Genomic DNA, 13,015 nt, shown 5'->3' with positions numbered 1-13,015 from the left:
TGATTTTTTTAAAAAGATTTATTCATTTGAGAGAGAGAGAGAGTGAGAGAGTATGTGTGCAAGCAGGGGGAGGGACAGAGGGAGAGAGAACCCCAAGCAGACTCCTCGCCGTGCGCAAAGCCCAGTGTGGGGCTCAATCCCACAACCCTGACACCACGACCCCAGCTGAAACCAAGAGTCAGATGCTCAAACACTTGAGCACCCCAGGTGCCCTAGAAATTTGTTTTCTTAAAGAGCTACACCTATCATGGACACTGTGGGTTGCCTTTTTTTTTTTTTAAAGATTTTATTTATTTATTTGACACAGATAGCCAGCGAGAGAGGGAACACAAGCAGGGGGAGTGGGAGAGGAAGAAGCAGGCTCATAGCAGAGGAGCCTGATGTGGGGCTCGATCCCAGAACGCCGGGATCACGCCCTGAGCCGAAGGCAGACGCTTAACCGCTGTGCCACCCAGGCGCCCCAGTGGGTTGCCTTTTTAATAGCTATCCCTCTTTCTCCTTCCTATGGAACCCCTGTTTTCTGCAAATATTTACTGCATGCCCACTGTATCATCTGAGTCGAACTGCCTAGCATTCCTCTGGGAGCTGTTACTGGCACAGGGATGAGCGTATGACTTCACATGCCAAACATACTTAAAGGAAGGACTTATTTTCTAGAAAATGGGAGCACATTGCTTCCATAGCTATGGGCAGTCATCTTGCAACCATGAAAATCACCAGTCTGAAGTGTATGGAGGATCTGGGGAGATGGGAAGGCCTGGTGTTTGCTTTGAGTAAAGTAACTGAGTCAGTCAACCGGGGTCCGGTCTACCTCTGTACTTACTCTGTGAGACACAGCACCTTTGCTGTCTAAGGTTCTGTGAGTCAGATTTCTGCTGCTTTTTCCAAATTGATCTGCCACCAAAGAAGGCGGGAGGGGAAATCTGGTGCCTTTTTCTGACCTATAAATTACATTTGACAGGTTTCTTTTTTTTCTTTCAGGGTCACTTACATAACCTATTCACTATATCCACATGCATTTTTGTCGCTGAAGACATTTCACTAGGTTTGGAAACGACCATTTTAATTGTTTTAAGCCTAGTGACTAAATAAATATGATTAACTGGCTGCTACCATGGAGAGTTCAAGAGAAGCAAACTCAGCTCAGAGGACACTCCGCCAGTGTCTGTCAAGGTGCTTGGGGCTGGGGCCACAGCAGGGAGCACCACTGACAATCAGGGTCCCTGTATGTGCTTGTGGACTTACCTTTCGGTGACTAGCTCTAACTGCCAAGAGGAAACACTGGGGGAGGGGAGGGCCTCCTCTGGATAGGATTATCAGGGCTGATATGAGGCAAGGCCTCTACAAGGACGCAGAATAAAAGGCTGAGATCAGAGCAAGATGTGAGCCAGATCTGGCGGGAGAAGGAAGACAGGAATGAACCTGGCATGTTTGAGGAACACCAGGTCATTCTGGTTTACTAGAAGGTGCCAAGAGAGGGGGATGGTGGAGGGAATGAGGTTGGCAGGTAGGCAGGAGCCCAGGCATATCAGGCCCTGCAGGCCAAGGAAGCTGGATCTGTATTTCACTCTAAAGCAGGGATTCTTCATTGTTTTTGTGCCAAGAACCTCATGGGCAGCATGCTAAAGCCTATGGACACCTCCTTACAAAGTGTTTTTAAATGACAAAGAACAAAACAAAACAAAACAGAAACCAAAAAAAAAAAAAAAAATTAGGATTATGAAGGAGCACCTGGGTGGCTCAGATGGTTAAACATCAGACTCTTGATTTCAGCTCAGGTCATGATCTCAGGGTCATGAGATCGAGCTGTGCTGGGCTCTGGGCTCAGTGGGCGTCTGCTTGTCCCTCTCCCTCTGCTCCTCCCCACTGTCCCTCCCCTGTCCCTGCCTGTCTCTAAAATAAAATCTTCAAAAAAATTTAGGACTATGAAGATCATAGTTGGGGGTACCGGGGCAGGGGGATAATGGAAGTGGTTTATCTTGGCATGGAGGAATATTTTATCAATTACATTATTTAGAGTTGCCAGCATATAGTGATAATAAAAAGCAGACTTGAAGTCAACTTCTTATTGTTTTTTAATTCTTTAGCCAATGCATCCCCTTATTGCCTGAAATACGGCAACTGCTCCCAACATTCCCATAACACCTGCTCTGGTACACTTCTGATGAAGGAAACCCATTATATTAAAATAGTTATCAACATATTAGATAATTAATTTATCACATGGTACAAATGATTTCTTTGCTCATGCTTTAAATAACAAGATCTTGTGATGGGTCTCCTCAATACTGTCATTTTCAGTAATCATGGACATACAAGATATTTAGAGATGTGTGCAATCAGTGTAATGTAAAAAGAAAATATCAGGGCACTCTTTTGGTGACAAAGTCACGGGTACTGCTATGGTTTGCTGCTCTCATTTGTAACAAAAGGAAATGTAATTTTCAGTTGGAAGTTAGTGAAAATAAAGATGTGCTTTCCCCCCCTCAATCTAAATGTATAGACCCCATGGAAATTGCTAGAAGGTTTGACCAAGGGCTGTAACATGATCTGACGTATGTTTTTTAAAAAGTAGCCTAATAGCTGTTGGGGGGTAAGGCAAAAGAAAAAAAAATGCACTAAGGTCATTTCCTGTGCTTTTCTTGCTGAGAAACTGCTAAAGAACAGATCTGTCTTTATGAGCGCTCCCTTGGTTGGGGATGGGAAAGGCCACGGCTGCAGCAATAAAGCCCCTGTGGCCCTCCGCTGCAGGGACAGGACAGGAGGTCATAGCCAGGAAAGACCCCTGTGCGAGTCAGTGAAGCTCAGAGGAAAGAAACCGCATTTGCCCGTTTCCTGTAAGATGGGCCTGATGGTAACTACGCACCGGGCTGGTTCTGCCGACTAGAGAAGCTGCCCGACACAGTGCAAGGCACCAGCGAACAGCGAGCCTTCAGTAAGTTGTGATCAGTGGTGTGGTGGGACCGGCCTCCCTGGTGCCTTCTGCCTGGGACCTTAATCATGCACTTTGGAGGGAGGGTAGGGCGTAGAGGAGTCTTAGGGGCCATCTCACCCTGCAGGAGTGAAGGGATGTCCCCAGGCGATCTGCAGTCCCCCAGGGGCTGCAAGGGACATGGGCCCAGTTCTGACATCTAGGGTTGGAACAAAACCAGTGTGAGCCCTCAAATACTCAAAATCTAAAACCTCAACTGCCCACGTAAAAACATGCCAAAGGAAACCCTCCTCCTAGCAGGGCAAGCAAGGACACTGGAGACCAGAAGAGGGTAAAAGCAGGAGTCCCAGACCCGGGCTTTCCTCTCTTGATTCATTTGCAGAGGGGGCAATGGGCCACCCGCTTCTTAAAAGGAGCCTGTGCTTGTAACGCCTAGGGGCTGGAGGGTGGGGTTGGGGAAGCCTAGATTCTTGCAGGGCCCTCGGAAGAGGGGCTGCTCAGAGCCCCGCAGGGAGCCGGGAATAGAGTCCACCACTGCCAAGTTTGTGCTGGGCCCAGAAGTTCCTGCCAGACAGCACTCCCTCTCTCCCCAAAACTGGAGAATGTGCCTGACTCGGGCTCTTGCTCCTCTTTCTCTTCTAAGGGTCATTGAAACCTTCTACCCTACCTCTGGCTTTTTTTTTTTCATTTCTTCTTTACTCTTTCTCTCCCAAATGCGTCCCCATCTAAAAAGCAGCGGCTCTACTTCCACTGGCTTATAACAGTTCTCGAGTGGCCCCCAAAACCCACACACGGCAACAGAGTACACTAAAAAAAATGACCTCTGGCCAATCTGCTACCGAGTCAAAAACAGAGATTCTTATCCACAGCTTGAAATGAGGGAGCAAAAGGAAAGGTGACTCCCTGGCCCTCCTTGCCCATCCACCTTTCAGGAGTTTACAAGGAATGGCACAGATGCAAAGACATAGTGAGGGGGCCTGGAATGGGGAGCACGGGCAGTGTGTCCTTCTTTAAGTGTGAGAGATGTCAACCCCCACCTCCCACCCCCCAGAGTGACCAAAGCATCACACAAGAAACCCTCTACTCCACAAATGCTCTGTGCGCACTTTGAACTCAGATCCGTGGAACAGCTTTTGTTGAGCCGACATCAAACCACGTTTTCAGAGGGTGGGGAAATACCCCTTCCCAAATCCTGGCTCTTATTCCAATGGCTCAACAAAAAGCTTTTATGGGGGATTATTTCACTGGGCGACATGGCACGAAGAAAGCAGTCCGCTTGCAGTCTGAAGGTCAACAGTGCTGCTTTGTCTGAATTTGTGTCGTCTGCGGGGCCAAAGCTGAGTTGTGCCGCCTCCAGGGATCTCTGTGGCAACGTGCGTTCATTTAAAGACTCACACAGGATGAGGCTGCTGCGGGCAGCTGACCGACGCTACCCAGCAAATTACACCTCCTGTCTTTCCTTTGGCCCTCTCATTAGATTTGTTTTTAGGTCAATGAAAATGTTATCAACACTCCTCCTTTGGAAAATGTTTGTGGTTGCAGCTGAGCGCGCCTGTTACAACTGCTGACAAAGGATTCCAAAATCATAGGGCACAAAGTCAAATGAACCCCCTTAGCAAAAACTCCTCTTGCTTTTTTCCACTCCACGGGGGCTGTGTTCATGGGGCTGCTTCATTAGAATCCCTGCTTTCACTCCCACTCGTGTAAAGGGTTTTGTTTTATTTTTCTAATGAATCACATCTGGTGTATTTCAAAAAGGCATCTGTTATGGACTGAATATTTGTGTCCCCCTAACATGCATACAGTCGAAGCCTTAACCCCCATTGTAGTGGTAATTTGGAGGTGGCCCTTTGGAAGGCAATTAGGTTTGGATGAAGTCATGAGGATGGGGCCCCCAGGATGAGATTAATGCCCTTACAAGCGCTCCTGTCTCTCTTCCAGCCATCTGAGGACACAGAGAGAAGGTGAGATGGTGGTTGTTTGCAAGCCAGTCAGAGAGGTCTCACCAGGGACCACATGTTCCGGCATCCTGATCTTGAATTTCCCAGTCTCCAGGACTGTAAGAGGTAAATTTCTGTTGTTTAAGGCACTCAGACTAAGGTATTTTGTTATAGCAGCCTGAACTAAGACAGTATCCTAATTAAAGAACAATCTTCTGTTTGCCATAATGAGAAATGGAAAAGCATGCTTCAGTGTCCTTGACTGCTGATGTCTTCTTCCACCATCCAAGGAGTGGAGAGAAGAACTTGAAGCAGGGTGGTCACATGAGCAAACTTAAGAGGCTGGTCTCCCATTATTAACCAACATCTAATGTATTTACCTTCTAATCATCTACCTGAAAAACCCATGGTACCCGAAACATCACGGATCTGGGGAACTGGGTCACTGGAAAGGATGTAATTTGACTGCTTTACTTTACAGATGTGGAAACTGATGCCCAGAGACGTGAAGCAACAGGTACAAGGTCAGATAGCTACCCAATGACAGAAGTCAAAATAAAACCCTAGTCTTCTAATCCATGCTGAGAAACACCTATCCCAGATGAGGCAGTAAAGATAGAAAGTTCTACACTTGTTCCTCAAACCCATCTGCTCCACAGCCAGCTAAGTCTTACATCGAACCTTGGCTTCCTCTGAGACATTCTCCACTCAGCAACGGGAAGAATCTTCTCGAAACACACACCATGCCGTTGTTTAAACCGCCCCCGGCCCCTGCTAGTGACTCCTTACTGTTCTTAGGATAACAATCTAAGTCTTGAACATGTTCTTTGAGGCTCTGCATGGTCTGGTTTCTGCCAATTGCTCTAATCTTACCATCTACCACCTCCCAGACACATTTGCCTTTAAAGTGGCATGCTCCACCCTACCACAGGACCTTTGCACATGCTGTTTCCAGGCTGCAACTCTCACTCTCACCTTTAATCTAGTTAACCCTCTCCCTTCTTTCAGATCTCACTTCCTCAGAGAAGCCTTTCTTGACCTTTCATGACTATGTCAAGGTCCTTGATTAAATGCCCTCACAGCAACATGCCTCTCTCACGTTCAAAGCTTTTATTTCCACTTGTTATTATATTCTTGTTATTGTAATTAATTTATGTCTGCCTCCTCGACTAGGCCGTAAATTACCAGAAACTGGCCTCTCTTGTCACCATTTTATCTTCTATCAACACAGTGTGAGCATAGCGATGCTCAGTCAATATGAATATGAATAAAAGAATTAATGGGGGCGCCTGGGTGGCTCCGTCGTTAAGCGTCTGCCTTTGGCTTAGGTCATGATCCCAGGGTTCTGGGATCAAGCCCCGCATCAGGCTCCCTGCTCAGCAGGAAGCCTGCTTCTCCCTTTCCCACTCAGCCTGCTTGTGTTCCCTCTCTCGCTGTCTCTCTCTCTCTGTCAAGTAAATAAAATCTTTTAAAAAAATGAATTAATGAGAAAAAGAATTAAAAAATACACATAAGGTCCTCGAGGATTTAGAGTCTAGAAATGTCCTCTGAGTCACTTGTACCTTGGGAAGCTATTCAATGCTCAATGCTGCTTCCCATCGATCTTTCTAGGAGAGAGGGAAATGACTGGATAGATACCCTTTTCTCAGAAGCAAGCTTTCTTCTTCAAGACCACATCAAATAAAATATAGGAACATTTCAATGTCTACTCAATCAAATGTCACTCTTCTGCTAACAACATGAGACCTTCCATCAAATGGAAATTCCTAAACTGAGCAAAACCTCTGGGGTCCCAATGGCAATTTTGTTCCTTACTGTAGTTTCTCAAGACCCCATCAATCAAGTCCTTCGTTATATAACACACAGAGATAACCCTCCCTTCATACCATCCCTGTTTTCAGACACATTCTTCGTGACCACCGCCAGCAGCAGGCTCATTTCTCATTTCAGACACTCCTCCACTTTCCCGCGGGGACAACAAGCACATGGCCTATCTTCTGCAATCTGACAATTTAAATTAAATCTCAGTCTCAGTGGCCGGTTGTATTACGGAGGGAGGCCCTCATCAAGGAACACAGCGGAACTTAAAGCAGGCATGTGTCAGAGAACACAGATGGTGTGGCGCTTCAGATGCAAAAGCATAAGCAAAACCCCTTTTCCCTGTGAAGGCAAAACAACATGAAACGCCGACTTTAAAGGAAGACAATTTACAATTTTTTAAAGGTAAATATGTTTCAGCTAAACGTAACATTCAAATTTGTGAAAACCAAACCATGTTAAGGTGTTTTCTCTCTTCTCTCTCCTCTAGGAATTTCGTCAATTCCCGCGGCTCTAACATCTGGACAGTGGCTGAGGTGCCATCTGCGAGAATGGATACATTGTTCAAAGGGCAGTCATCTCTGTCAACTCTAGGTGGGTCTTCTGTCATTTGGGTTATTTGCAAATAAAAATAAGCGTGTCTTTCTTTTAAATTACTAACATGATTAAACTGAGTAGATCATCACGTCCATTTGTGGGGGGGGGGTCCATTTAGTACCTCTTATTCAGTTACCCACTGTCTTATAATCAACAAAAACCATTTTAAACCACAACCTTATTCACCTTCTCCAAGTAAATAAGCCAAACACAAGGTAAGGGGAAGCTAAGGGTGGGGGGTCGGCATGGCAGGTACCCTGCAGCACTTTCCCAGGTGGGGCTCCTCCACTCACCCCAGAGGGCGAGGGGGGTGGAATTCCACCCAGGTCCAGCTGGAAGAACCTGGCACACCTCTAGTTCCTACAAAATTGGGTCTCTCCAAAGCGGCTCCCTTATTTTCTCCGCAGGACTGAGAATGCTCAGGAATGCAAGGCACGCTCATATTTCAATGCAATTCCTAGAACGCATTCCAGGGAGAGATATGAATCATGTACTGGCACTCCGCTGTTGTTAAATGTCCTAGAATACACTCCTTCCCATTAACTTGGATCAACCAGAGATGAGCTTAGTGACAACGCCTTACAAGTTCCTCTCTTTCCATGACCTCATGGTGGGCACAAGGAGCAGCGCTCTGTGCTCAGTAAATGCCAGTCAAATGGAAAGGAATTGAGACTTCAAAGGGGAATGTTTTTCATTTTAACGGAAAATTTCCGTTCTGACCATTATCCTGAGAGAGTTAGACATGGGAGCGCGGGCAGTCACGATTCCCTATCTGCAGAAATCATGTGTACGTTCCATATTGCTTATGTCCTCTTATCTTCAGGCTGATTTCTCTCATTAGCTCATAAAGCCCTGGCTCTACGTTCCCTTATCTTGCTTTGTATACCACAAGGTCTCTTCAGGTAGGTTGGCCTTGGTTTTTCCTCTTGTTTTCTCACTTTTCTTCAAGATGAGAGTATGCAAAAATGTGTACAGAGGAAGACAGACATTCTTCAAATGTTGCCAAGATAAATCCAAGTCATGTTTACGGTAACCTCGCAAGGACAGCGTGAAACATGAACAATGAAGTGGCCGCTCATTCATTATCCCGTGAATGTGAACTGGACACACTCGGTGCCAGACACCATTCCAGATGTTAGGAATAAGGCAGAAAATGAAAGAAAAGTTATATCCCAGTGAGAAGATACTAACAAATAAAAAAAACATCATGTGGCAATATAATGAAGAAAAAAATAAAGTCAGGTGGGAAGAGTAGGGAGTGCTTGGGAGGGTGGGGTGGGGAATGGGGGACAGAAAAAGCCCGTCTAAGGACCTCTGAGCAGATACCTGAAGGACGATGAGGAACTATGTCACATGGGAATAAAAAAGAGCTTTCCATAGAGAGAATCGGCTTTGCCAAGGCCCTGGGGTGTGAGTGGAGAAGAAAAAGAGGGCCAGGGTGTGGAGAGCACAGGGGAAGGGAGAGTGGTAGGTGATGGGGTGCAGGAGAAGCCTCATGACCTGATCGTGCTCGGCCTCAAGGGCCACTAGGAAGATGCAGTGATGCCCCTGAGTCAGGAGGGAGACATGAGCGAGACAGTGTGTAACTCAGACTTAAAAGAAACTCTCTAGCTGCTGTGTTGAGAGTGGACAACAGAGGGTCAAGGGCAGAAGCAAGGAGACCTGGTGGGAGGTTTCTGGAATCATCCAGCCACTACGGATATGAGCGGAGCCTGATAAAAGTGGTCCAACTGGACATGATAATGGTGTGGTTCTGGCTCCACGATGAGGCAGAGCTCGCGGTGGTGTTATCAGCCAGTCACCGATTGTTCGTGACTGCTTAGCTCTGAGTCAAGCTTTGTAGAATGCAATCAACAGCTGAGACATTTCGTTAAATACTTCTATTAATTATTATTTACAAATAATAATTCATTTAAAATCAAACTTGTTCCCCCCAAAAGGGCCTTTGTTTTAAGCAACACATAAACAGTATCTGTATTTCTGCCTTCCTGGTATCATTTATCTTTTATGAGAATTACCAAATTTACATTTGAAAAAAATCCATTCAACAAATCTTTCTGAGGGTTGGATATATACATACCAGGTACTTTCTTGGGCACCAGAATGACAGTAGTGCCTAAAACAGACAATATCTCTGTCTGTGTCTCGTCCCATGCTGCTGGATTATTTTACAACTTCAGCAGTAACGAAGTGCTCACTTGTGCCAAAGCCCTGCTGTATGATCTTACTGAGCCCTTAGAACAACTCAATTACCATCTGCATTTTCTAGCCAAGGAAACTAACACAGAGAGGTTGAATATGCTGCCCAAGGTCACACAGCTAGGAAGTGGTGAGGCCAGAATTCAAAACACCAAAACCAGAACTCTTAGCTTCTGCATGTTCCTGGATTTCAGGTACAATCCAGAACATGAGTCCCAAGAGACTTTTACTCTTCCTTGGTCATCTCAAGCAGGGCACTTGACTTCCTGTCTCAGCTTCAATTTTCATATCTACAAAATGAAATGTATTCAACTAAATAATCTCTAAGGTCCCTTCCGGGTCTAAAACTTCCAGAGATCTTGCTCTGAAACCCAGTGCTCTCAGACCTAAATACCTTAACTCTAAGAAGAACACAAAGGAAAGCCCACCCGCCATACAGTATAATTTCTCAAGTCTGGCTTTTGCATAAAATGAGGTGAAGCATTTCCCCAGATGAACCTTCGCGTTGACCAGCTAAAAGAAAGTAAATCAGTTTCAAGGATCCTCTAAGGGAGAAAAATGTTAGTAGCAGTGGAATTTATAGCAAAATTTCTTTCTTTCAAAACCAACCAACAATCTGGAATTACTCCCTTATAGGAAGGAGAAAACCAATCCCAGGTACAGCTAAGATGTGTCTTCCCTGGGCTTGGTTAACTTGTAACAAAATCAAGAGCAATCCCCCTTGTCTGTTGACAAAAAGTCTTAAGTCTTCGTTCCTGCAGTGTCCTTGTGCCTGACACAGGGTAAAGTTCCATAAATGCCAGTTGACTGAATTAGTCATCAATGATTTAATGAATGCACTAAAGAATGAACAGATAAACTCATTAACTCTACAGTGACAAATATTTCCTTGATAGAATTTATATAGATCTGGCCAGCAAATCAATCACCTTCCTCCGCCAAACAAAGGTGAAGAAAATAGCTTAGATGTACTGATTTTAGTCTTCAGTAGAAGACTCCAATTTTGTAAATTGGCATTGTGAGGTGTGTGGGGAGTAAAAGAAATCTCCTTTATAGAACTATAAGAGGAAAAATCAGTCTGCTCAGGGAAAAAAACACAATAAACACCTTCAGTTCCCTGCATGACTTCTAAGGAGCTAACTCCAAGCTGGCATTTTGATGACTGAAGATAAGCCCATGGTTCAGTTTCAAATGCTTCACCATCAATACTAACCTTGAGAGTTGTTTGCAGAGAAACTACTTGCTCATATGGAGTCAACGCTCCCCATAAAATGATCTACACCCAGCAGTGTCAAACGAGACAGCAGGGTGGAGGAAGACACACAAAGCATGAGATTTCTCCTGGACCCTTGATTCTTCTGGTATTTTTCAGAAGTTACTCAAGAACGTAAGTATTAATCAGATGATATAAAAAGTTTATGCACAGTCAACATCAAGGGAACAAGTCAACATACCACCTTTTCTTCACAGAGAATGAGCAACAGACACAACTGAGAAAATAAGAAGGAAGAAAAACAGTTTCTGCTATTAAAACCTGGAATATATAACCAGATCAAAGAGGAAGCCTGATGCAATTATGAAGTCATTTGGGGAAAAACTCAATTAGCTGGGAACGGAAGCCCGGATGGAACTTCCTAACCAAGACTATTTACATAATTTTTAGGTGGACAGACCTAGGTTATATCTTAGGGGAAAAAAATCATAAGCAAAAGTATTTATGAACAATTATTTTCTAGTGACTTTTTACCACAAATAAACTCGGTCAAAATAGAGCTACTGATTAACTGAAAAATTTTAAAGGCAGTTGAGATGTAAACTTCGTCAACATCACAAATTTACTCTTTGAATTCAGAACTACAGTTTCCCTTCCCCTTCTCCCTCCCTTCCTTCCTTTTCTTCCTCCTTTCCATCTTTCCTTCTTTCTTTTCTTTCCTTCCTTCCTCTTTTCCTTCCTTCCTTTTCTTTCTTTTTAACCATGGGTGACTCAGAAGGAATATGCTTCTGGATATATAAACTTAGAAGTTGCACATACTTTTACCTAAATCATGCACACATCATGGAGACAAAAGAACTTTCCTTCTCCAATTCTCATAGCCCGTTCAGATCTGCATTTGATAACAGTATGGTTTTTATCTATTTGCTTTTCTTTGGTGTCCATGGATGGAATCTGAACCACAAAAACAGTAATTTAACCTTATTCATACTAACATTAAAATAGCAAGTGTCCACAGGCACTTTTTTGTATTTACCTCACTGCTTGCTCTGGAGTATGAGATGGTCTTTGTAACTGGAAAATACTGGACATCAAAAGTGCCCCTCCATGGAGAATCATGTTAAAATCACAGAGAATCATATTAAAGTAAACTAGGATCCATTTACTTTATGCAATAATAAGCAGCATTTAAAAAAATAAGACCTATCCTTCACTGAGTGAATGGATAAACCGTGGTACATCCATACAATGAAATATAATTGCAGTGATAAAAAAGAAGTGAGTTCTCAAGCCGCAAAAAAGACACGGAGGAAACTAAAATTCTTATTACTAAGTGAAAGAAGCCAGTCTGAAAAGGCTACATGCTGTATGTATGACATTCTGGAAAAGGCAAAGCTACGGAGACAGTAAAAAGATCCTTGGTTGCCAGGGGTTGGGGGAGGGAGGGATGAACAGGCAGAGCACAGAGGATTTTCAGGGCAGTGGCACTGTTCTGTAAGATGCTATCACGGTGGGTATCTGGCATCACACATTTGTCAAAAGCTACAGAATGTACAACATCCAGTGAAGTCTAATGTAAACTATGGACTTTGGGTAATAATCATGTGTCAGTGTAGGTTCATTGATTAAAACAACGGTACCACTCTGGTGGAAGATGATGATGGGGGAGAGGACTCTGCCCGTGTAGGGTGGGAGGGTGTATGGAAACTCTCTGCACTGTCTGCTCAATTTTGCTATGAAACTAAAACTGCTCTAAACAATAAAGACTATTAAAAAGGAAAAAAAAAACCCACAAATTGCAAAATAAAACAAAAAATGGCAACACTTATGTCTGTAAAAAGCTGCCACAAGCTAATTTTTATATCTCTATCTATATGTCTAACTAGGTCTAAATACCTGGAAGGAGACTAAACTGATAACCAAGATTATACCTGAGGAGACACATGAAACCAGGGCATCATCAGGGGACTGTTAGTTCTATCGCTGTTTGATTTTTTTTTAATGATGAAAACTGTGTGCAGAATTACTTATGTATTAAAAATAAAACGATTTTTCTCTTTAAAATATTCACTTCATATTTTATGCTAAAGAGGTACAAAGGAAATTACAAATATCATGACATTTTAGCCCTAAATATGTCAGAATGCATCTCTAACAAATAAAAACATTTTTCTACCCTAAAACTAATTTTTCTCATAAGAGAAGCAGAAAAGATCTCCTACTAAAATATTGGGGTGACTCAATCTATTTCTTTTTTTAAAGATTTATTTATTTGAGAGAGAGAGAGAGAGAGAGAGAGAGCAAGCACAGGTGCGT

At 43.8% G+C, this 13,015-nt stretch overlaps 1 protein-coding gene and 1 long non-coding RNA gene across 9 annotated transcripts in view; one reads left to right on the top strand and one right to left on the bottom strand.

Moving 5' to 3' along the window:
• The window catches only part of ARHGEF3 (Rho guanine nucleotide exchange factor 3), a 296,518-nt gene that overhangs the window by 118,740 nt on the left and 164,763 nt on the right, over positions 1 to 13,015 (bottom strand). The window lies entirely within an intron of this gene.
• Positions 1,812 to 12,757, top strand: LOC103674726. Of its 3 annotated transcripts, none has more exons than XR_571699.2 (6): positions 1,812 to 2,935; positions 4,874 to 4,998; positions 6,823 to 7,095; positions 7,181 to 7,284; positions 10,718 to 10,873; positions 12,586 to 12,757. It is a non-coding gene; the product is annotated as an uncharacterized LOC103674726 (long non-coding RNA). The 3 variants fall into 3 exon arrangements; XR_571698.2 differs by lacking the exon at positions 10,718 to 10,873 and adding an exon at positions 5,354 to 5,396; XR_571697.2 differs by lacking the exon at positions 10,718 to 10,873 and having other exon boundaries at positions 1,813 to 2,935.

Source organism: Ursus maritimus, unplaced genomic scaffold (assembly GCF_017311325.1).
Source record: "Ursus maritimus isolate PB19 unplaced genomic scaffold, ASM1731132v1 scaffold_14, whole genome shotgun sequence".
In the NCBI taxonomy this organism is placed as follows: domain Eukaryota; kingdom Metazoa; phylum Chordata; class Mammalia; order Carnivora; family Ursidae; genus Ursus; species Ursus maritimus.
This window is presented reverse-complemented; position numbering and strand designations above follow the sequence as displayed.